Below are 27,768 nucleotides of genomic sequence, written 5' to 3' on the forward strand. Positions count from 1 at the left end.
GTTTTTAGCTGTCTACCGCTAAGCTGAAACTTAGAAAAATCATAACTTCCTCATACGAAGTCATATTTGGGCGTTATTTTTATGTATACTCCCGGTTTAACGAACACTACGACTTTCATTTAGATCACCAAGGCTAAAAAGTAGTTTATCAAAAACTCACTTTTTACGTCATTCGGCGTCGTGCCGGTTTTGTCGCGGAACTTCGACAGGTCATAACTTCTTCGTTATAACTCGGATTTCAGTATTCTTTATATATCCGGAATCCTTGTTACGACCACTACAACTTACTTCATAGATATTGGGTTTATCTAATATTTATTTTCGATGCTTATTTTTATTCTTAATTAATTAAATCCTAATAATTAAGCATAAAACACATAATTTACATAATAATCACATAATTCCTCTTTATTTCTTCAAAATGAGTTACAAAGGTTGACCAAGAATATTACATCATCATTAATGCCTATATTAGAAACACGGGCGTTACAATTAGGGTTAAGTCTTCCTACTTAACCCATTAAGGACTTAATCCATTAAGTCCAATATTGACTTAGGTTAATTGGATATGATTATTAATTAATATTTTAAGTTTAATAAATAATTCTCGTGCGATCCTGATCATTCCCCAAAATTAGGGTTTCATGACATTAGGGTTTTCCAAACCCTAATTAGGGTTTCCAGCCCAATACTAGCCCATTAGTCACATGGTTGGGTCTTTAGGTCCATTAGGGCTTTATTGGGCCCATTAGGGTTTCGTTAAGCCCACTAGGGTTTTATTAGGTTGATTAGGGTTTCACTAGGCCCATTAGGGTTTCGCTAGTCGGGCACCACCCACTACCACCTCGGGTAGTGGTGGTCAACGGCGGCGCACGACGGCGGCCACCACCTAACGGTGGTGGTTATGAGTTTTCCTTTTATTATTCTTATATTGATTACAATTTACAACCCGATCCAAATAATACACACATACATACTAATATAAACACATACACACTAATAAAACGCACACACATAGCAACCCTTGTGGTGGCCGGTGGTGGTATATGGTGGCAGCCACCACTTCATGGTGGTGGTGGTGACTTCTTTCCAGATTCTGGCCAATGGTTTCTTACACACACTCTACACTATACACACATCCTTTTTGCTTGGAAAATAAACCCAACACCCACTTATGGTGGGCGGCGACGGAAGCAGCGCACTAGCGGCAGCAATAGTGCTGACAACGACGACCACCATGGTCAGCCGCCATGGTGGTTCTTCTTAACTACTCACGGCGTCTGGCTACAACAACGTCTTCAGCCGCTCGGAGTGGCGGCGGTGACACAAGGAGGCGGGCACCAGCGGCGACAGAAACGAAAGAGGAGAAGGGATATGGTGGCAGCGGATGCTCACAGTGTCCACCAATCTCGCCGGAAGGGAAACATCCGCAAGGAATGGGACGACGGCTTATGCTACGAGTCGGAAAGGACGTGAAGGCAGTCGTCAGAGTCCACAACATACAATATCATCTGGTCGCCGGCATTGGCGGTGGCTTCGTTCTTCAACGGCTGGGCACAGCGACAATCTCACTTAGGTTCCCGGTGTTAGTCAACGCCAACAGCAAGAGTTTCATGGTGGTTTGTGACTCGACAGCGGTGGGGGGTGTAGCCGCGCCGGAGATCGGAGGAAGAAGGGGGTGGTGGCGACTACAGGGAGGTTGGAGAAGAAGGAGGGTGGCGGCTGTCTCATATGGCTAGGGTTAGGGTGGCGACTACAGGGAGGTTGGAGAAGAAGGGGGTGGTGGCCACTAATTTTGACTCCTTTTGCCCACTCCACACCTCACATGATTCAAAATGGACCAATCATCTTAAAGCTTCAATATGGATAGTCCAAGCCCATCTTCAAGAGTCCATGGCCCATCCAAGTCTTCAACATATTGTTGGGGTTTTATTTAAAAATTAGTTTCAAAAACATAAGATTTAGCAATGGAAGACTTTGATTTTGAATAACATAAAACAAGTTTATAACCAACCATAGTTCTTCTTGCAAAGTTTGGAAAGAAAACAATCACCAAAGAAGAAGATGAAGAAGTAACAACCTTTGTAGTTCTTTGGGTCCTCTTGGGAGGCTTGGAAGATGATGGAGAATGTGGAACTTTTGAGACACCAACAAGAACTCAACTTGATGTGGATGCTAGTCCATAAAATCTTAACTCTTAAGGTTGAAGTTCATAACCAAAGTATGAACTTCAAGAGACTAAAATGCAATTTTTCTTCAAGTGTTTATCACCAAAAAAGTCAAAAAAGTAAAAAAAAAAAAAAAAAAAAAAAAAGCCAAAAAAGAAAGCCTTTCATGCACTCTCTTAAAGCTAAAACAATACACATTAGTCCTTAACCAATTAAGCACCCATGTCATAAAATGAACTTGTCACCCATGCCTTTAAGATCTAGCCATGCTTTTGATTAAACAAATAAAAAGGTCACGCTTCTTTTATTATTTTTTATAAAGATATAAAAGAAGACAAAAGTTTATAAGTTCTACAACTTCTTTTATAAAATATAAACTTTGGCTTTTGGCTAAAAGACAAAAGTCTTTATAGTCCAATATAATGTACATGACTTAATAAATCATACCATATGATATATTATGTTACATGCTAATGATAAATTATTATTTCCAAGAAATAAATAATTTTCAATTAATTATAAGAGTTTATTGAATATTTATTAAAATCAATTTCTAATAAATAATCAATTGTACCAAGTTGTTGTTAGTGTGACCCATTAGTATCATATGTTAATTAGCAATATCACTCTAATATGATTCTTGAGCACACTAGATCTTTCACACATCAAGCCCAATTATTCTAAAAGTGTATCCACAAAGCCCAATAACTCCTCGTAAGCCCACAAAGCCCATTAACAAGCTAACCTACAACCACAACGAGACTACAAAAACCTACAAAATACCTTATGCAAAAGAGAAAGTACCCAATACGATCCAAAATAAAGAAGGGATAGAATATTCAATGCAATAACAGAAAAGGCTAAAAATGCTAAAATAAACTATATAAAATAAGTAAATATAACAAACTATCATGTCACAAGGCGAAATGATTTTCTCGAACAAAACTAAGCTTTTACACTTGCTATGTTAGAACATTGTTTCCTATGAATTATATATATTATGAAAATACATTACAAGTGTGACAACAGTACTCCCACTATCATTGGCACATACATGGCTCATCTTTGTTTCTTGAAATTCAAACTCCTTTAACTTTCTCATTGAAACAAAGATCCCAATTACTCCCCCTGTCTTTGACCTATCCTATGGCCCACTGTGACATCCCCAAATTTCTCGGCCAGAAAAGACCGATTTAGTTTATGCTTTTAAAATAAAATAAGAGTAATCTTTTTTAAAAGATGTTGCAGAATTTGTCCCCAAAACAAAACATGATAAAAATTTATCAAAACATTTCTTAAAGAAATATATATTTTCATTATATATCAAAACCTCGGGATGTCATGTTCCGATACAGACAAAAAGCATAAACAGTACATTATAAGCCTTACGACAGTTATTTACAACTACTGGCCTATAATCCAAAAATCCCTCTTCATCATCCAAATTATGCTCTCGGTCCACTACCTGTAATACAAAAAGCTGAGTGGGTCAGGCTTGGGAGCTTGGTGAGCATATAGGGTTTTCAAGCCACAAATAATAATAAATTTATTAAATTCATCAACCAAAATAAATTTATTAATTTCATCAACCAATAATAACCCTGATTACCCATTCCCGTTATCCTCACTTTACGTCCCTAAACACCTATCATAAGGGACCTAGTCTAAGGATTTTCATCGGGGTGACAACACTGCTTTAGGGATTCCTCAGCAATTTATGTCAAATAAGGCAACCATGAGGGGGATGGAGTACACCAATGAACATATAGTTCACCAATACCTACAGGTTGCGAACCTGCTAGTGTTCCACAGGACTGTCTAGAAAGGTCCGTGATTGTCATCTATACTCCGCTAAATGACAACAACAACAACAACATCGAGGTCTCTCATCATTTTAACACACATCAACTGTTTCATCTACCCATGTTTTATCCAACATATTTGTAGATAAAAATACATATACAGTTTAAAACTTGTATAAAACATTTATTCAACACCCATCTCAAATAAACAAACAATATAATTACACATAGCACGTATTTTATTGAAAATACTTCCTATCTATGTGTAAGATGAAAGTGACTACACACTCACCTTATTTAACGATAATCGGGCAGCACTTCGTTTCATTAAAACGATCGTTTCTAATAACACTGAGATGTTTTCCCAAAAACCGGGCTTCACGCGGGCAGAGTTTCGTCTCGAAAACTCTTTTTCTCGGGATCTTCGGGCTCTCCGGGGCTTGCTTACGATGCTAGGATGATATAATAGGCTTGCGGGTATTTTTGTGTAGGTAAAAAGAAAGTATAGGGTGGGAGGATAAATATTGTAAACGTAAATTCAGATGGCATCAATCACTATTTATAGGGGCTGAAAACTCGAATTACGTTGGACGTAACGTGAGAGTACGCTGGGCGTACTCCTTCTTCAACGAGTACGTTGGGCGTACATCGAGTACGATGGGCGTATGAAGGGATCACGTCGGACGCGTCAATACTATGACACGTGTCTCTCATGCGAAGGAGTAGGGAGGGTGACTTACTCTGGAACACTTACACGAGTACGTTGGGCGTACTCCGAATTTTCAAACTTCAAAAATTCGTAACTTTCGCATACGAGCTCCGTTTTTGACGTTATTTATATCCACGCGTAGGTGAGACCGTGCTCTACAACTTTTGTTTAGACTCCGTCGGCTAGTTTTTACTTTATTTTGAAAGTTATATTTTTAACAGGTCAGGACAGGAAAAGTCCGTTAAAATTCATAACTTCTTCATCCGACGTCCGTTTTCGTCTATCTTTTTACCGTTGAACTACTATCAACAAGATCTTCGATTCTCGTTTAGGTTGTTTCGGCTAAAAATCACTCGATCTAAAATTCGAGTTTCGGGCTGCATACTGCTAAGCTGAAACTTAGAAAAATCATAACTTCCTCATACGAAGTCAGATTTGGGCGTTCTTTTTTTATGCACGCTCTCGGTTTAACGTATACTACGAATTTCATTTAGATCGTTAAGGCTAAAAAGCACTTTATCGTAAATTCACTTTTTACATCATTCAGCGTCGTGTTGATTCTGTCGCGAAACTTCGACAGGTCATAACTTCTTCGTTATAACTCGGATTTCGGTATTCTTTATATTTACGGAATCCTTGTTTCAATCACTACAACTTTCTTCATATATATCTTCTTTATTTAATATTTATTTTCGACGCTTATTTTTATCCTTAATTCATTAAATCATAATAATTAAGCATAAAACACATAATAATTAAATAATACATTTTATTATTTCAAAACAATTTACAAAGGTTGGCCTAGACTATTACATCCTTAATGCCTAGCCTAGAAACACGGGCGTTACACCCACATTCGTTTCTCAGAATACAAACTCCTTTAATTATGTAATTGAAGTAAATATTCCATCTTGTGAGATGCTCGTTCAATTCATCAATGAACTCCTTTAATTATGTAATTGAAGTAAATATCCATAGACTGAACCTTGCTCTTTATGTCATCCTTCCATCTTGCAGCCTTAGAGGGTCGGCCATAGCTTCCGATAACTGGCATACTCTAATTATTGTCTACCAATGACTCATATTACCTTACTAACATAATTTTTTTACATCTAGGTATATGAGGTCCTCTATCAAGTATATTAGGAAGAGTTGGAGGTATGCCAGTTTCCTTAATAGCTCTTTCAATCTTGAATTGAGTTCTAGGACTAACTTTAGCTTCTTCGTTGGTTGGCTCTTGAATCTTATCAAGATCGGTGTGGCTCCCACTAACTCTTTTGGATGTCATCTACCTCTCTTTGAAGACCACCCTTCGAGCAACAACCATTTTGTTCTCGGAAGCTTTGTAAAATAATTATCCAAAACGATTGTTGGGATCTCCAACGAGATAACACACACACACACACACACACACACACATATATATATATATATATATATATATATATATATATATATATGTGTGTGTGTGTGTGTGTGTGTGTGTGTGTGTGTTAATTTCTAGATTATCCAAAACGATTCATGGTACAATCTATGAACTAGTTTGTTAAGCATAATACGAATCATCAAGTATCAAATCAAATATTGATTTGTTTCTCTTTCAAACTATACATCTGGTGGAAGTGTTATGGTCGGAGACAGCCTATGAAACCCTTTCATAATTCCTTAGATGATCGCCATTGTATTGACTAAGAAGCTCACTTATCCTATTGAATATGAGTTTCTTATCCTTTTGCCCAGTTGATTCTTAACTTCATTTTATAAGAACTATGAACACCCAGAAGGTTATAGTCTTAATATTTATTAAGATAAACATGTTCACATGAAGTTAGTTTTAATATGTATTGTGGTTTATATGAACGTTCCATTAGTGTAAACTAACTACAACAGATACTCACATCATCAAGTAATGTGTTAATCATTTATCTTGATAAACATGATTTGTATTTACCAATAGACTCGCAATCTAATGATATCCAAAATCTGATCCAAATGGATACTTGGTAATGTATTTCATGTTTATATGCCCAAGACAATGATTCCACAAATACATTTTATCCAAACTTTTGGATGTATTCGAATTGCTATGTATTGTGGATAGTCTGAATTATCTAATGTTGTGAATTATGGTAAATGATTTGATATATAGATGTTTTATTTGAAATTTGTTCAATGTGATTATTATGATTTATTGGTAAAAGTATGGCATATTGTGTGATCGAGTCTTGAAAAGAATAAAAAAAATGTGATCATGCATCATTAAGCAAATTGCATAAGTTTAAAGTAATGCAAGAGTTATCTAAACTAGGGGTCCGCAAGGGGACTAATGAGACTCTGATGCGAGGGTACCTCCCGTCGTAAAGTAGGAGTCTTAAAAAATGGGACCATTACATGATGATTTATTCTAAGAGAATGGTTAGTACTTAAGGTCACATAAGGTGACGAGGTCGACATTAGACTATGAAAGTAAATGGAAATGAAAATGAACAGTGAAACGGGACGGAACCCTCACCAACCCATTCCAAAGCCCATGTGGGACGTCAATCATTAAACAATAGTAATATTGTAGGTGTGCCAAGGTTTGAACTATGGACCTCTTGTGTGGAATTTCACTCTTCAATAACTAGGTTCCTATCACGGGGGCGGTTCATGTCATCATAATGGTGTTTGTTTGTGGCTTGTATGTGATTTAATATTATTTTGAACTATTGTTATTGTGACTTATTACAAAAAAGAGCATTTCAACTTAACATCAACCATACCTATTTCCCATTACAAAAACGACATGTTTCTATCAACTTTCAAAAACTATACTCGCAACCATCTACTTCCCATATGCTTGAAACTACAAACCAACAGACCTACATCCTATTCATCAAGCTTCAGATAAGCACCATGACAAAAGTACACTTTAGTGCAACAGTAATGAAATAAATTAACGGTGTTTTCTTGCTCACTTTTTGTTCAACGAACGTATCTTATCCATATATCCTTGTCTTTGCCTCAAGTCATTGTTTCTCTTCAATTAGTTGGTATTATAAATTTTGAACTTTAGTCTGCAACATCCCTATAACAGAGGTGACATGCAATTCATCAACCTCCCTTTTAACAATTTACATACATGAAAATCGATATTTTAATGAACAGTGGAACTTGATGTATGGTTTACTAACCAAATAATTTGGACAAATTTTGAATCGTATGGTCAGACCGATGAAAGTCTAAAAATCACATTGGAAAGATACTCACAACCACACATCATAATCTTTTTAGAGGATGTGTTGTTTCGGATAATGACATTTTCTCTCGAGCTAGTAAATGAAGAACATGACATTTTCATGTGGATTGATTAAGGGTTTAAGAGTTTTGTGTCGTTATTCGACAATGCCTTTGTAACATCCCAAAAATTCATAAGTAAAAATTTCATTTTTAAGTCAACCAAAATCATCCAATATTCATATCAAACCATCAAAAGTAAGACAATGTGAAAATAGTTATTAGAGTACAATCCCAAAATCATAAAAATGTTAGACATGGGTGAATGCGCGCGATCAGGCCGGTCCCTTCCCTTTCGAACCGGAAGTAACTGAAACATAAACTTAAACCATAAGCATAAAGCTTAGTGAATTCCCCAAATACCACATACCATACATCATACATACATATCGTGCTAAATCAAGTATGAGTCTTTTTCACCTCTAAGAGCCTTCCGACTCTCTGAGTCCCTTCGACTCTTTGAGTCCCTTCCGACTCCCTAGGTCCCTTCCGACTCGCCGAGTCCCTTCCGACTCTCTGAGTCCCGTCCGACTCCTTCGGTATCTTTCAACCGGTACGGGTCTATTTCATCCCCTACAGCTAAGCATACTACCATACTAGCAAGAGTCACGAAGACATCAAGCACATACATGCATATCAATAAGTGTCACAAAGACCACTACTATCCTACAACATAATCCACTGGGTCGACATTGGTGCCTTCAACCCACAAGTATCGTGAGGAAACTTACCTCAATCTGAAGATAAACAAATCACACTCTCGGGCGGCTGCTACCACGACTCCTCACACTGAACATATCCAAAATTAACCCCAATAAATAATCAGGGTAATAACCCCATAATAAATGGTCCAAATTATAATCTAACATGCTAAGGGTAAAAGGTCATTTTACCCTTCTCTTAATTGACCCATCTAACCATGACCCAAATCCATAATGACCTAAGGCCCAAAAATAGCCCAAAATGACCTTTTGGTGAGTACGCTAAGCGTACTACCCCATTACGCCCAACGTACAAGCCTTAACAGCAAAGGAAGTCGGGGCCGAACACGTTACGCTGAGCGTACCTAGAGGTTACGCCTAACGTACTCCCCTAAAGCCCAAAATCCATATTAAGCACTTAATACCTAAAGTCCAAACGTCCAAATCACATATTTAGCTCTTGGGAATGTCTCAACTGATAAAGTCGTCAACTTGATGTATTTGCATGGCTCAAAGAAGCCCAAAACTAATTTCTAACCTTCCAACTTCATATTATGAACATCAACTCATGCATGGATGAACCAAAGTCATCAAGATATAATTTTTGTGAACTAGGGACCTCATAAACATCAAGGAATGCTAACCTAAGCTTATGGAGTAGCTTTTACTCACATAAATCAACCCATGGGACCAAAATATGCCAAAAACCCTAAACTAACTAGATATAATAAATGAATCGTCAAGGTTGAGACTTTATACAACCAGAAGGATGATCAAGATGAACAAGGTCTGGATCTACAAGCATCAAACCAACCAATACTTCTCCAATGAGCTCTTTCTTCTTCAATATGCACAAAAAACGCACCAAATCATTCAAAAGGCTTAACTTCCTCTCAAATGGAGCTAGTGTTTCGAGGGGACTGCTTTGGGACAATGGAGCTGGTGATGAGAAGCCTTGAGGTCATAAGGTGTTTAAATAGGGTGAGTACGCTCAGCATACGCATATGTACTCCCAGTGTACGCGAAAGAACCCATGATCATAATTTTAATGACCTATGCTCGACATACATATCACGTACGCCCAACGTAGGGACCAATTTGCGAACTTTTAATAAATCACGCCCAAAATGAAAGGTACCTGGAACACAGGTGTTACAACCTTATTTTGGGCTTCAATGAGAAACTTATCTCACATTTATTATACTTTAATGCCACATTGGAAAATATGTGGCCTAAACCTTCGCCATGTCGGTAAGTATACCCTCTACAACAAGTGAAACCGGATGAAAAATGATTTATTACCTTTGTTAGCATGTAATTTGAGGTGTTGTTTGTTTTTTTGAAGCAAAAATTCATAAAGTCTGCGGACCACCTCTGCAGCCCTCTGCAGTAGAAGAGGTGGACCAAACGGCTGCAGACTGTAATAAGAAGCGTGTTTGTTTTTTTAGCATCTGCATACTGCTGCAGATATTAAAAAATTAAAACAAACTGATTTTATAATCCGGATATAGTTTTTTAATACCGAAAATTTAATAATGTATGACATTTCGGCAATAATTTATGATATTTCAGCAAAAAATATTGATATTTTAACAAAAAATAAAGATATTTTAGCATAAAATGATGATATTTCATCAACAAATTATTATTATTCAATATAAAAAAAAGAAAAAAAAATTCAACAAAAATAAACAAAAAAAACGAAAAAAAATGTGAAATAAGATTTCAATAATATATAATCAATATTTTATCAAGAAAAGAAGAAGAAGAAGAGGTTGGAAGAGGTAGGAAGAGGCAAAACAAGTGTTGCGCCAAGAAGAGCACGTGCAGAGGTTTTTTAATCCGAAGACTTCTGAAAAACAAACAGCTACGAGATGAAAAGTGTTGCGCGTGTGCTGCGCCGCGCAGCAATAAGAGGTCTGAAGAGGTTTTTTCCAAACAACAAACAGCACCTGAGAGTTTATGGGTGTGGAATGCCAAAAAAAAAATTAGGGTGACCAAATGAAATCAAAACTCATAGTTTATTAGGCTACAATAACACATTCCTTTAAATAATCCAACTTTTAACTCTCCATGAAAATGGATAATTACCATAACTCGTTAATTTTTTCACTTTATAAAATTAAGCCATTACAATAATGTTAAAGCTTGAGACAATTATTTTGTAAATTTTGCGAGAAATAAATGAAAGCACGTTAGAAAACACAAACTATTAGGATTTTTTTTGTGAGTTGGATTATTGCTTTGTAATAATCTTGAAAAATTAGTTTTTTTTTGTTTTGTTTTTTTTTCCAGTACCGCAATACATACTCTAATCTACCGTTAAATGTCAAAGAAAAATGACATCTCGATACAATGACAAAGGCATATTTGACAATAAATAAACTATTTTTAGGCTATACGGTGTCCGGCCTTATTTGCCGTCGGTATGCCTATGTGACATATAATGTCGGCAGTAAATACCACCCGTTACCTAGATTTTTTGCCATTGGTAATTTTTGTCGACACACTATTATTGTTCAATATTGCCGCTGAAGAGTGTTTATGTGTATTGATCAACTTGTACAATTAGAATCACATAAAATACATTGTATGGGCTTTAGTCATTATACTTTTTAATTAAAAAAAGTTGGTAGTCAAAAAATTCACCACACCACACTCACAGTCAAGTTGTGACAAAAATGATAAAAGTTTACGTGGCGTTTATGCGGCTCATTTTTTTCATAGACAAAAACATCACGACACCATTTAGCCTTAAACACCCTTTAGCCTTAATACCACCTATAATCCATGACTATCATTAATCATTATTAGTTATAACAGTCAACTCTAAGGTTGTGGGGTGTCGTTCTTTTTTTACCGCCGGTATGCCTATGTGGCACCCTTTAACGGCGGTGAACACCGCCCCTTCCTTTTATTTGCCGGTGGTAAAGTCCCGGCGGTGGAAGTTCACCGTTGGCAAAAATCAATTTTGTGTGGAAGTTCACGCGTTGGCAAAAATCAATTTTGTGTGGGGTTTGTGAGGGTTTTATCGGCGGCACTCTAAACCTAAGTTGCACGGAAACGGATACGACAACGGGAAACGGATACGGAACGGAAACGGGAAACGGCAAAATTCAAAAATTCAAGATACGGATACGGTATAGATACGGCAATATAAAAATATGAAAAAACATAAATATATATATATATATATATATATATATATATATATATATATATATATATATATATATATATATATATATATATATATATAAAATTCCAAAATATGTGTGGTGAATGTGTGAATGAGTTTAGAATTTATTTTTTCCTGTTCTTGTCTTCTTGATCGACGACACAAGATTGTCTTCTTGATCGACGACACAAGAGGCAGTAAAACTATAAAAATCGATCAGCAAAGAAAACAGTATGTAGCAGCGATCAGTGAAGCAATTACCCTTGTAGACTTCTAATCGACTAATTGTAGGGTAATAACTAATAGCAACCGATATAAGACTAAGTCCATTACTCTATCAATGCGTATTAAAAGCCCATGCTGTCATGCAAAAGAAAAAAAAAAGGAAACGTGAGCGAAACTTGCGAGAAACGTTTCTGGGATTGCCGATACTTGCCGGAAACGTTTCCCGGCCGTTTCACTGGCGTTTCCGTTTCCTGGGCGTTTCAGATACGGGAGCGGCTACTAGTAGGGCGTTTCCATGCATCGTAGCTCTAAACTACCACACCCTCGCATCTTTTAGAAATAGCAAAAATTGCAAAAATGTCCCCTTCAGCTTACGTGTCCATCCACAAAAAAAAAAAAGAAAAAAAAAAAGTTAGGACACCCTATAACCTAAATCTATTATCCTTATCATAAAAACAATAAATAAACCTGCCTTAAAATATTAGTTATGTTTGACGATAAATAAACCTCTTATAAAATAATAAATTAATTCTTAATCTCTTATCGGATCTTGATTTCGTGAGGTGAGGCCAAGAATGGTATGATAATGAGAGCGATGGTTTTGTGTTTTTTTTTTTTTTTTTTTTTTTAATCGTAATGAGAGCGATGGTTTTGTGTTTGACCGTGAATATAAAACAGACTTTTATGTGAAATACTATAAATATTGTCTATTGAAATCTGATGTGAGCACGTGGGCCATCGTGCAGCCGTCTTTCGTAATTTCCTAATTTGCCCTTGCTCCTATTTATGCGTTTTACATCCCTTTTCCTAAATTCTTGAGTAAGTTACAGAAATAGTCCCTAATGGTATAGTAAAAGTTATAACTTTGATCCAAAATTTTATTTATTACGTTGTTTGTCCTTGTAGTTTTCCTTTTTGAATTTTTGGCCCCTATATCGTTCAAGTCTAACTAGATAAAATTGAAAAAGTAGTCCATGTAGTTTGTATTTTTTTCAAGAATAAAATCCAAACCTTTTAAAAGTTGTGAAACACATAACTTACAATAGAATCATTTAATGATAGAAACCCAACTTGCAATTAGTGTTCCTAATTATCATGTTTAAAAGGTAGTAATGAAGTCAATAATGGTAACCGGAGAGGTCATAAGATGGCAGGTGGTGTGTGGGGGTAAAGTAAATCGGAGAGGTCACATGGTTCTTGGTTTAAATCCAAAAGATACCACTGAATCAATTTTTTCTTGTTTGTCGATACTAAACTAGGGTTTAAGCTTTATGATGCCCAAATAATGTCATTTTTCTTAGTGTAAAGAAACTTTCCAACTTAATAAGGGATCGTTGAAAATTTATAGGGTAAATTTGCAAGTTAGGAAATTTCCTTCGTTCCAAATAGGTCGGGGAAGAATCTTGAGTGGGTCTATAAGGTATTCTTTGGACTTAGCCTTCTAACGCTTTAGTGGATCAAAGGATGGGCCAAGATCGCATACGCCTCTTAGCTAGGTCGTGGACAGTAGACGTACGGTTCACAAAATGTCATGATTTATGCATACTTTTCATTTTGCACGACCGCATCGTTAAGTTATTGGATAAAGTTCATGAAGCTTCTAGAAACCTCTAGAAAAATATATTGACTTTGTGGATAAGCATCAAGTCAAAATGCATGCAATGTGGTCGCTTCTGAGAGGACGACCACCGTCATCCGCCCATATTTTTTGGGGGTTCCTAAGGTTTTCGTGATTATAAATACAACCCTCCTGGAAAGTACGATAATATTAGATCCTGGGATTTTACGTTGAATCTTAAAACCATGGAGTGTCGTAATAACCTTTAAGGAAAACGGTTATTTAGTGCAGTTACCAGTAAAAAATTCACGATCTTCAAGTTGGTTTTATTATTTTTGTCTTATCTTCTAATTTTTCGACAATGTGACAGTTTTCTTCTATATTTCTTATAATCATATCTAATCGTAAATGATCAAGCTCATGTTTGGACGAATATTGGTAGTTAAATGATAATAATCTGATTTATTATTTGTAACATATCTACATTTAATTTTCAATATTATTTGTCGACTTTTTGTTGTTTGATATCACTAATGGTTCGCTATTGTTTTACAATATTAATCATCGAGTTTTTTGTTTGTCAAGTTTGAAATAGAACACTATGTCATTTGTGGCCGTCCATTTATTTCATTTATGTCCGTTCGTTATGTTTGTTAGCATCTTAACAAACGTAAACGAACAAAAATAGATAGAATAATTTTCTAAAGAACATACACGAATAAAAAAAAATTACGTTCGTTTCATTTCTTTTATTCAATTAAACTTATATGGATACAAACTCTTCTCATTGTTTGTTTGAATTATTTACAACTCTTATTCTCCATGCTCTAGTGTTATTTTTTACTCTTTCAATATAATTCCATGAAATATATATGTTATTTAAAATTAGTTTTCCCATCATGAAAAATCTATTTTATACGGAGAATTTCGTAAATGTTATTGTTAAGCTTCAAAACATCGTATTTGTCCGGCCAAAATTTTAAATATTGTATTTATCATTTTTAACTTTCAAAATAGCGAATTTGTCCAAATCCTTTTTTTTAAACATTTTTAACTAATTTTATATTTAAAAATCATTATGTTTTATGAATAAAAGCATATTGACCAAATTGTCCTTAAATTTCATTATTTATGCTTATAACCTCAAGCAATTAAGAAATTAAGCATTCTTTTGTGAGAATTAACCAAAGAGAATGTTTTATTGAAATATTATTGTAAACAATACGACAATGGCTGTATGAAAGTCAAAACATGTAAATTTACATAAAAATTGCTACAACTAAAGAGTTATTAGCAATTTGAACAATCATTTAATTAACACCCCGTAGACACTCCGTAAACATTTTGATCAAAAGTCAATCTATCATTAACTATGTATAATCAACTTTTTTCGGAAAGTAGTGAAATTTCAACCAATAAAAATAATTGAATAATTAAATAGGGTGTCTATATAGTAATATGAGATGTTTTTTAGACAACCCTAAATAAATAAAAATAACAAACTATCACATTGACATACAATAACGAAAAAGTGCTATAACTTGTGAACGAATTAAGGAAAACCTCGTGAGGGTTCTTTCAATTCTACAAAAATAAGATAATAAATTGAAGCGTTGAAAGTAATTTTTTTTCTAGTTATATGAAAATGAAGATATTAACTGTATTAAAAGCAATAAATGGAAACCCTAGAAAAATAGGATCAAAGAAAGCTACAAAAATCAATATATTAAATTGATATCACTGATCCAGGTTGACTACTTTAAGAGCAATTTGGTCGATTTGTTTTTTATATAAATTATAATGATTTTTAAATATTAAACTGATCATAAAATGTTTAAATATGTTTAAATTTTTTTAGACGAATATGATATTTTGAATGTTAAGACTTAAGATGGATAAATATAATATTTAGACTTTAGGACAAATATGCTATTTTAAAACTAGATAAAGAGATATACGAAATTCTCCATTTTCTTTATGTTAAGTGAAGAGTATAATATTCACAACAAGAAAGTCATTAAACAATAAGGAATTTTCACAAATGTCTCACATAATAACTCCTTTCAACTTTTTCTCGGTTTAACTTTAAATTTTATTTTAAGGTTCAGGTTATTTTTGGTCATTTAACTTTTGACTTTGTGCTAATTATGTCACTTAACTCGTTTTAAGTTTTAAAATGTCATCGAACTTTTGGCTTTGTGCTCATTTAGTCACTTAACTTTTTATTTGATCATTTAACTTTTTTATTTGTGCTCATTTAGTCACCCAACTTTTAAAATTGTGTTCATTTAGTCACTAAACTTTTAAAATATTTTAAAAGTTTAGTGACTAAATGAGCACAATTTTAAAAGTTAGGTGACTAAATGACCACAAATCCAAAATTAAATGACCAAACCAAAAATTAAGTGACTAAATGAGCAAAAAGCCAAAAGTTTGATGACCAATTGAAACTTAAAAAGAGTTAAGTGACTAAATGAGCATAAAACCAAAAGTTAAGTAACCAAAAATGACCTAAACCCTTTATTTTTTTGTCGTGAATTTTTGTATGTTTTTTTGTTCAGTTGTTTGTATTTTTGCTGACATGGGAAACTATAGACTGAGTGACAAGTTTGTTAAAACGAGTTTTTTAATAACTTGCAAGAGACTTTGGAGCCAAAACTCTACATCAATTCATGCCCGTTTTATGTGAAACCACTTCCAAGCGAATTATAAAAAAAAATTAAAAAACAACCTTTTTTTATTTTTTGGAAATAGCCTGAAATGTGAGAAAGAAGGACAATATCGAAATAATATTCAATATGGGCAAAATCGCTTTTTATATCTGACAGAAAAAAAAAATCGTTACAAAAAATATCAAAGGAACCATACAAGTAAAAATATATAAATAAAAACAAACACATCGACTGGAACAAACCATATAAATGATTCATGTAATTTACCCCACATTTAGTCAATGTTTTAAGGAATTTATTTGATCTCAACCAAAATTGATTGTTGAGAAAATCAATAACATGTACATTTTAACTAGTTTGGTCCAAAAGAAATGTCTGGGTTATATCCTTGTTTTTGCACATTTTATATGTGGTTAATTGTAAAGTAATTTTCTTTCAAATTTTAACTTGGTTAAAGAAGTGTGAAAACAATAAAAACATTGTGAAAATTTACTTAGGCGAACCGTAATACATACAATGAAGAAACTTCGTCGTTGCCGTGTCAACCCACCATTATAGTGAACACTATCCCGTGTGCCTTGTGGTGTAATGTGGTGGTTTGTGGTGTTGTGGAATGTGGTCGCCACCACAATCAATGTTCTACAAATTTAGTCATGACTCCGTCATGACACACCATGGCTTCAAGGATTGTATTTGCCGTCAAGTTTTGATAAAATGCCGTCTTAAGTCACATATGTATATAAAAAAGAATAATGGTAGACAATATATAAAATTATTAATTATATACAAAATTATCGTCTTAAGTCACACTTTACAAACGACATGGCTTGCCACGACTCAAAAAAGCTTGAAACTTGATATTGTTGTCAAATCACGCCTTACGTTATTCAAAACATTGACCACAATTGACAACATCCAATCATCTTTTATCTCTTTCTACTTTTTAATATATATATATATATATATATATATATATATAATTAAGATATAGTGATATGAAGTAGTGATTATTTTTTAGTGGTATGATTTATATGTAGTGATGAGATGCAATGACAAAACACCCCATCATAATTATGGTAGTGATATATATCCTAGGTGAAAACTTCATTCAAGTTGATTTAAATCAAATTGGTTATCATTCTCTGTTCTTTATGTATTATGATTAAACATGTCAATCAAATTCTATATTACCTTATATAATTTTTTTTTGGGAAGTTTGAATTTTATTTTTTTATTGAATTTTATTTTTTATTGATCTTCAATCTTTGGTGACTAAATTAGAAATTGAGACAATGTTAAATGAGGGGAAACATTTAAAGTTTGAAGCAAGTTGCAAATGAGGGAAAATGAAAGGGCAAGTGTAAATAAACAATTAAAGCATTTGAGAATTGAGATACATGAACGTGTCCATTTCAAAACATATGACCTAAGACTTTTGGCCTTTTGGGTCCTTCAGAAAATCGTGACCTTGCCTTTTTCTAGAAACTTTCAAAACTTACCCCTTTAAATATAAAACGTGACAATGAGTAGCTTCCTAGCAAGGGGCGAGGCCTAAGCCTAATTAATCACTTAATTAGGATTAGCAATAGGATTAAGACTAATGCAATAATATTACTAGCAAAGTGCAATGCATCTACTAATTAATTTGGAACAATCGATTTGTTTAATTTATCTACAAGTGATAAGGTGAGCACTGTGTCTACCAAAAGAGATTTATTGATTTGACTTTTATTGAGTTTGAATCTTTTAAATCAATCAAATAAAGTAAAATTTACATTGGTTGAATTGGAATGAAATGAATTGGTTTGAAGAAAATGGGGATTTGTTGTTTCTTTTTAATGATTTTATTAAAGAATTTTGTTGAAAAGTTAGATTCTGTACACATAATATTTGAATAGATTTGATAATTGTACAATGAATCTAAAAAAAGAAAATAAATGTTCGAAAATATTTATTTCAATTTGAAACTATTTGGACGTGAGCTCATTCGTTTTGAATATATATCAAGTAGAATTTGTATACTAAAATATTTGAATGGGACCTCAATGGTTTAAATGCAAGATTATTCGCTAACGTTAAAGGTGTATTATTATTATTATTATTATTATTATTATTATTATTATTAGCTTTTAATTTTAAATTTTAAATTTTGAATTAAATAAAATTTTAAACCAAAAAACTTCTAATGAACAAGCCGATAGTCGCTAAACGTGTTTTGTTTAAACTAGAGCGTTTTGTCAAAAACTAAAAGTTAGAAACTCCAAACTTCCAAAGCTCCGTGCCAAACACGTCCTGTAGCGTTTAACAAAACGTTACTGAGCTTTTGAAATCAATTTTCATAATTATCCTTAAAAATGTATTTATATATTTATTTATTTTTAATCAATTGTCATTTTATATAATTTTATATATTTCAAAAGCTACCAGCTACTTTTGCCAAACACTCATATAACAAATAAAATCTACAGCTTCCCGCTACCAGCTACCGGCTACATGCTACCAGCTACCCGCTACACGCTTCCAGCTAACAACTATTTTTGCCAAACACACCCCAAATATAAAAGATATAAAATGAGCTTATGAATTAGATACCTCAAACAAATTTTAAAAACTACTTTATAAATTATTACTGATTTTACCAAATACTACACTTAAAAACAAAACTAACAAACAAACAAAAGAAAAAAAAACTATATAGATATTATTAAATAGCTTTTAATGACTTTTAGATTTTGATTTAATATCTTTTAAGAAATTATAAGTTTTACCATTCATTGCATGACATCCCCTATTTTAATGTTTTAGTATATCGATGGAAATGTTTATTGTGGTAATTCTTAAACATATTGATCACTAAAAGTTAGATGGCAATTTTAGACATTTTTATAATCTAATATGCTTTTCAATTTTTTGCATATTTCGCTTTGTACTTGATTTTTATACAAATTCCTTTTAAAGTTTGATTAATAAAAATTTCATTCAAATATGTACAACTTGTAATCAATAGCATAATATTCAAATCATACAATGACATTTATATTTTTAACATTGAAAATGACTAGGAAAATTCATTGCAACAAATAATTAAATTTACACACACACACACACACACACACACACACACACATATATATATATATATATATATATATATATATATATATATATATATATATATAGCCGTTTACCCACGCCAAACGACAAATGCTAATAATTTCTTTCAGAATTTAGTTTCTAGATATGATTAATTATTTTGCGCAAATAGTTTACTACACCTAGACAATTATCAATAAGAGTCATGCTAGCATAAACGAAATCAATAAAAATTAAAAATGAAAATTTGGGATTGTTTACAAATGTACATGAACACATGATTGATTGTACATTATTAATCGTACAACACTTCTTTATACACCACATTTGATGTATAAACTTCACTGCCATTAAATTGTTCGCCAGACTTGACTAATAATTCTGTTGTTTTTATGTATGTTGGAAAAGTGTTTTCATATATTGGATCTATTGTGTCGAAAGTAGATCATGTATATTTCATGGTGACATATTTGATTCCAAAGAACACAAAATGCATTATAAATACCATTCACCATTTAAATATATCGTTAATGTATGTAAATAATTGTATGACATTTTGAATTTGAGTTGTTTGTTCAAATTGAACATCGTAACCAATTAATCCATGTCGTATTTAAAATTACGTTTCTAGTAGGTGCGTACATGCGCAAAGAGGCGACAATGAAAAGGTTTCGACACATAACTTTCTTTTGACGAACAGTTCCTGTCGAAACATGTCGTATTCGAACGTACAACAAATGCATCGACTTGCAAGTCTCATTCTTTTCGATGCGATTCTGTTATCGCTTAGGTTTGTGAGACATTCTTTTACTCGAAACTGCGTAATGCAACGGAATATAAACCTTGTTGTAAAAGATTTTGCGTGAAATTAGTTAACTGAAATGGAACTTGTAATTTATTTGGCTCGAACCCGTGTTGTAAGGCTCTTGATTCGAATCTTTAAGAATTGTTATGTAAATAAATAAGTTATTTATCATGTAACATCCCAAAAATCAAGGCAAAATTTTTATTTTTAAAAACATCCAAAAATCCATAAGTTTTACAAAACAAGTTCTCAAAAGTCGCTATCATGAATCAGAGTATCCCAAAATCATAAAAACACATAAAATTCAGGATGATGTGCACGATCAAGCCTTCGCCTATCCCTTATCCTCTATAGCACCTGAAACCATAAATCAATCTGTAAGCCAAAGCATAGCGAGTTCCCCCAAAATACCCCCACACATTATATAACAACATGCATACTGGGCCGACAACCATCAGACTGGATTACCCCTAAGCCCACAACATGATTCTGGATTGCCTTCCCGTCCCACAACTCATGGATGGATTGCTCCCGCGCCTACATCATCAGTGTGGCTTGCCTTACCAGCCCTTAACTTATGTCTAGCTTGCTCTCGAGCCCACAACATAAGTTTGGCTTGCCTTTTCGGCCCATAGCTTATGTATGGCTTGATCTCAGTTTTGTTGGCTTCCGCACAGAGCGGTATTGCCTCAACCCAACCGCACTATGTCGACATATACAACAGATAAAACATATAGCAACAAACATATGATCATACAGATCTAGCATATCACTACAACATAGCAACATCCTAGATACTAGGATACATAACCTAGTGGGTCAACATTGGTGCCTTTGACCCATAAGTACATTGAGGAAAACTCTCCTCACAGACTGGAAAATAGATGAACAAATCACTGCTCCAAATACTACCTCTAAATATCACCTATACAAAATAATAGGGTCCCAATCTCAAACTACTATTCAAATCACCCAAAATGCCCTTAATTCAAACTTGGTCAAGCCCATAGTCAAAGGTCAAGAGTCAAAAGTCAAAAAGTCAAAGATCTCAAATCAAGCTAAGTATGCCCTGCGTACTCTATCACTACGCATGGCGTAGTGGGTTTCTCTCCTGATTATGGGGATTTAACCTAGTATGTGCTGCGTACCACTGGGTACGCCCTGTATACTCGATCAGCTCTCACTCTCCTCATTAAGTGCTTATTCTATTAAGACCTAACGTCTAGAACTCAGATCTAGTCCCAAATAACCTCTTAAATCATAAAGTTTCCAACTTTATGACTTTGCATGTCTAGAAGTGCTCAAAATCCCTAACTTACTACCCAAAACCCAAGCTTCATAACTCTTGCATGGACGGGAGAAAGGGACCAAGATCACATTTTTATGACTACAAACACTCAAAAACATCTGAAAGGATAGCTCATTTGGTGTAGAGTAGGCCATACTCATTAATACCAAGATTATGGGACTAAAACACACAAAAACTCAAGAATTAGCAAGATCTGATGAAGCATTTATCAAGTTCAGAACTTTATACCTTATGGAGGTTGCTTGAAAGGTGAAAAACTTAGATCCACAAGGCTTGAAACTTCTCATTAGATTTCCAATCACTTTCTTCCTTCAAAGATGAATACCAAACACCAAAATGAGCTCAATATCTCACAAAGGATGGTTAGGGTTTGCAAGGAGTCGAATAGGAGAATGTAGATGAAAGGTGGGAGGGTCTTAAGGGAGATAATGACATTATATATGGCTAAAACCTTAAAAATATAGGTTTGCATTTCTGTTGAGTACGCCCTGCGTACCCATTGAGTACTCCCTGTGTACTCAAACAATACCTGTGTCACCCATTTAAAGGCTTATGCCCAACATACACCCCAAGTACGTTGGGCGTAAGGATAATTTTTTCAATAAATGATACTTTGAGACTAGAAAGGGAAAACCTGATTGGTTGGGTGTTACAAATCCCCCCCCCCCACTTGACTCATACTTCGTCCTCGAAGTCCGATGTTGCGAATAACTTTGGGTAGTGCTCCCGCATCTCTATCTAGGGTGCCCGTCTCCATTCGGAACCCTTCCGATGATGTCACTGAACCTTCACCAAGGGTACCACCTTGTTGCGCAAGACCTTCGTTTTCCTAAATTGGCACTGGTCTCTCAACATAGTTCAGGCCCTCATCAATCTGTATATCATCCAAGGGAACCACTGTTGATTCATCAACTACACTTTTATGAAGCTGAGAAACATGGAAGGTGTTGTGAATCTAACTAAGCTCCTCATGTAGGTCCAAACGATAGGCCACCTTGCCTACCCTAGCCACCACTCAAAACGGTACAATAAAATGGGGCCCCAACTTGCCCTTCTTTCTGAAGCGTATTACACCCTTCGAGGGTGATGCCTTAAGTAAAACCATATCGCCGACCTAGAACTTCAACTCGAATCGATGTCTGTCAGCATAACTCTTATGCCGACTCTGAGTTGTCTACAACATATGCATGATCTGCTGGATTAGCTATGTCGTCTGAAGGACCACCTCGGTCTTTCCAATAGCCTTGTGACGACCTCCCCCCAACAAACTAAGGTACGACACTTCCTCCCATAAAGAAGCTCAAAAGGCGACACACCAATATTAGAGTAATAACTATGATGGGTTTTGAGCATTCTAACACTCCTAAGTGTACATGCAACCCTAAATACCTTGGATCTATGTTTTCTCTATTATACATGCAATTATGAACTTTCCAAGGTATTACCCTATCTAGCATACAATACTTGATACTTGGGTAATCAAATGGATAGAATACATACCTTTGTTTGATGTAGCTTGTCTCCATGAAACTTGAGTGCCTAGTGCCCCAAGTGTGACACCTCAAATGGTTCACACAACACAAAATGCACATGGAATGACTTGAGAGAAATGGAACACTCCTTGAAATCGTCTAGCCCTGAATTCACACATTAGTGCACGATTTCTTGAGCCATGAGATTCTTTTATATGGTGGCTATTAGGGTTACACCATGTAACTCATAACTTTACCCATTCCTTATGCTCCATGGATTTTAACCTCCATGGAGTATCCATGGGTCACCCCATGGACTTAGTCCAACATAAGGAATCTTGGATCACAAGCCCACATATATAAGAATGAATGATTTACACAATCAACCCATATATTTAATTATCTCCTTTTGATCACTTAATTAATTCCAAATTAATTCTTGATCAATACTAATTAAATAACCTTATTAATATATTAGAACTTATAATATATTAACCAACCTTAAGTGTTATTTCTCTCATTATAGTCTATCAAAATGCATGATGTCATGCAACCCAAATGGACCATGCCGGGTCGGGTCAAGTCTTACCAATTATAGTTATGGACTTAGACATTAATCCAACAGTCTCCCACTTGGATAAGTCTAAAACTATTATTGCGTATGACTTCAGGAACCGATCAGCAATCGTAGCTCTCAAAAGCTTCTGTCGAACTCTGACCTTGTCGATGAACTCTGACCTTTGTCAATGACTTGTCCATTAGATAAGGGATCATATATTCCTCCATTCTAGATATCATATGGACTGAGACATGGATTATCAATCATTCTCTCTGTCCATTTGTTGTTTCCCGATTTCCGATTCATGATGACTGACTGATTGAACAAATCAAATCAGTCTTGGCTTGGCCAAGCACTCACATGTATCATCTTTAAATCATCGGGGGCCCACAGATATCGCTTTTATCCCGAAGGTAAAAGGAATGGATAAACTTCGACTCATATGGTTTTTTCTACTACTTGTTGAATCATACACAAAGGCACGTTTTATAACATCGAGTTACCGAATGCGTTTTCGCGCAATCAATGTACAACCAACTCATAGTAACAACTCATATCTCTAGGTTTGAAGAATATAAGATATTATCGTCTCATGATCACTCGTGATAAAATCCAAGAAGTGATTCAAATGAGCGCGGGTTGAATCCAATACTCAGAACTTATGAGCACTCATGAGTGTTGTAGCACCACTTTGTCCACCAACTTGGACCTCTACAAACCAACCCATGCCAGTCTTGATTCATATCTACTTCCAACATATGACCGACTGTGGATGGTTTGAATAACTTAATCATTCAGGAAGAGCGACTTAGTTATTCTGGAAGTCAAAACATGCAAAGTGAAACACAAGAATAAATGAATCAAATATGGTATCAAACCCTATGAATATAAATAAACACTTTTATTTATCACCATACTGATTACTCATTATTCATTGTTTCGGTTTTATCAACTTTATACTTGAATTAGAAACACTAGTTGTCCCATGCTCCAAGCATGTACACTATGTTTTTCTTAAACAATAGCTTTGCCATACACCAATTATGCACTCTATGTTTGTCTATGATCCTTACTTTGTGAAATAAACCAATTGAACATAATTTCAATGATTCTAATTTCACACTCCCAAATCCTTATCGAAAAATGTGAGAATTTCAAATTCCTATCATTTATCGAAATCTGTTTAGATTTTAAACTTATATGCACTGACCCTCCTGTAATGAATATGTACAAAGTCACAAAGACTTGTCAACAGTCATTATAAGGTATTCCAATGGAGATCAACTCCATGGAAACTAAGTCTCATATTCAAAGTACATTGCTTTGGACATGCTTCTTGCATTAAGTTTTCTAATCTTACACAGATAACTTCCACCTATGGAGACAACTCCATATTCTCATTTTGACTATCACTTCTGAATAAGAGATGCCTCTTTTCAGAATATGTCAATATGGTCCTTCCAAAATTAGCACTATACTTCCAACTGTCCCTGAGCAACCAATCTTTGGTAAACCTCAGATTGTCCTCGACAATTGCTTAATCATTTTAGTCATATCCAATTCTAGACCTTTTCCCTTCTTAATGCCTCTGGGCATTTGGAAAAATTTAGAAATGACAAATATTATAGCACATGCAATCGATCCTGTACCCAAAGCAAATGGTACACGATTCATGATGTCTCACATAAAGACATGATTCTAGACCAGTCTTTTGCTATAATATTTTTATTTGACATGTTTTCAAAATTTGACTATGAAGAGGGATGTCGTAATCATAATCGAATTTTGAGAACGCAATATATAGAATTTCCTTAAGTTGAACCAATCCAACATGAAATTCATATATATATTCTTGACTAAAGATGATTAAGGTCTCAATCTAAGCCTTTAGAACTGAAATGAAGTATATCCTCTCCCTTAATTATAGCAAAACAACTTTTTCAATCCCTGCAGCCTCACGAATTGAAACTTTTGTTTTCTATAATTAACATTGCTAACTTGCAACACTAACAATAATTATCATGCTCCCACTAACATGATGATTATTAGCATAACACTTATGCTCCCACTAGCTTTGAGATGTACTCAGAAATCAGCTGGACTTCTAGAAATCAATACTTTATTGACTTCCTTACCAAAGTTCAGATTTCTGATACGAGATGCTTTGATAAAACTTTATCAAAATCATACACCTTTCCTTAGATAGCATGCATGTGTGTCTAAACAATTTCAGAACTATGAAAAGGGATGCCGTAATCATAGTCTCAATTGTTTAGACCTTTTGCCATCTGCTTCAAATCTACTTGGTGGAAGTGTTTCCTCACCATCATTTTCATGAATCGGAGAGAAGCCTTATGACCCTTAGATTTTATGGTGTATGTGTTCTTATCCATGTGAATCGTCAAAACCATAGTCACAAGACAAGGATAATGACAAATCCAAACTCATATGGACTGAACTTATGCAATCTTAACTTCTTGCCACCTGGCAGTACAGGGCCTGCCATTGCTTCCAAGTTGTTATGCAACCAATTGAGAACTTTCAGAACTCCTATGCAAAGCCAACTTTAACTGGAATGGGCACAGAATATGTCAACATGATAGGTTATAAACCTCAAGTCGTGTGCTAGTGAAGAACCTCAGGTTTTATTCTTGATTAGTTCTTGAAATTCTTTTTAGGATCTTTAAGACTCCTACTGTCCTCTTGACATATAAGACTATCTTGCCAAATATTCAAGAGATAGTGCGGATTCTTTATCAAGACAAACACTTCACACAATTGGCCTTAGTTGGTCTTTGTTTAATCCAAAACATCACAACTTACCAACTTTAAATGTACAAGAGTAGGACACTTTTACTCTTACATTTTACAAGTGTTATAAACCTTTCTTTAAGATATGCCACTCAACTTATAGTCTTGGAGTATGACTCTAAGACTTGTTTTGAAACGAAGTATGACTCATCTTCTTGATTTAACCATTTCAACAATTCATGACTCCTCTTCTTAGTCATAAGAATGCACTAAGATGTCCTTAGAAGACCAATTGTGATGTGGTTCTTAAATCATTAATATGATCACAAAACATGATACTAAAGTACTCTCCCATCTTTTCAGATTCGAGAAAACTTTTATCTTTCTGCCTAATTTGATTCTTCTCATTCGTTCTGCCATACATTGAGACTTTTCCAATGTTTCAGAATTATACTTAAACTTGTAAGTATAACCATATTTACTAAACTTTAGTAAATCAAATAGTCTTAACGAGCTTTGTGGTGGACATGACGAGTGCACAAGAATGTGTACTCGATCCCTTTAGTCCTTCACTTGACTCACACATCCATGTGAACAAGTAATTAGTCTTGATTTTCCAATGCTTGAAAGTTCTCATTCATCATACTATTCAACTTGCATGATTCCAAGTTTCGGTCCAATTGAAACTTGGGCGATGAGGAACTTTCCTGATTTGGTAAATTTAGACACTACCACAAATGAAAGAATCAAATCCATTTTCCAATATTGCTGTCAGTGGAATCATATAAGCAACAATTTTCCATAAATGCCATTGTAAGGATACTTCAAATAAATAAAATTAAACAATTTTCTTTTATTTTAAAACTTTGCGGAAAAACTTATCCTTACAATCCACATGGAAAATTGTTGTTATCTATTCCTTGCTCAAAATTCTGATGCGATCGAAATCCACCTTCGCGATCAGAATCAACATATACTTCCTTTAAGATTTCTCTCTATTCTTTGATTCTTAAAACATCAACATGTGACCCAGTTACATCATGTAATGAGGATCTCAGAATAGAACTTAACAGAGTTAGATAATGGGCTCTACCTGATGTAGAGTCAAACTTATTGACTTTAACATCCTTAGGTAAATTTGGCAGCTTTGCAATCAACGCCCCTTCCTTTGGCAAAATAAACATATGGACCCTTTGGTAATGGGACTATCTCAGACTTAGCCTTTCTCTTTACCATTTGGTCAACCGGGTTGACTATGGCCAATCCCTTTCCATTGGGAAGAGAATGCTTTTTCTGGATTTCCAGTGTCACCATTGTCACTGTCCATAAAGTTTTTGGGAAGTTGATCTTCTAATCAAATTTGCTTTACTATCGTTCCAAATCATTGCTGATTCAGCAGCACCAAGCAAATAGATATGATCATTAAGGTTCATGTCATAGTCTGTTTCATAGTAGTCCCAAAGGAACTCACTATGTGACTTAGAAAGTGA

This window comes from Lactuca virosa, chromosome 5 (genome assembly GCF_052849685.1).
Source record: "Lactuca virosa cultivar CGN04683 chromosome 5, Lactuca_virosa_CGN04683_v6, whole genome shotgun sequence".
Taxonomy (NCBI): domain Eukaryota; kingdom Viridiplantae; phylum Streptophyta; class Magnoliopsida; order Asterales; family Asteraceae; genus Lactuca; species Lactuca virosa.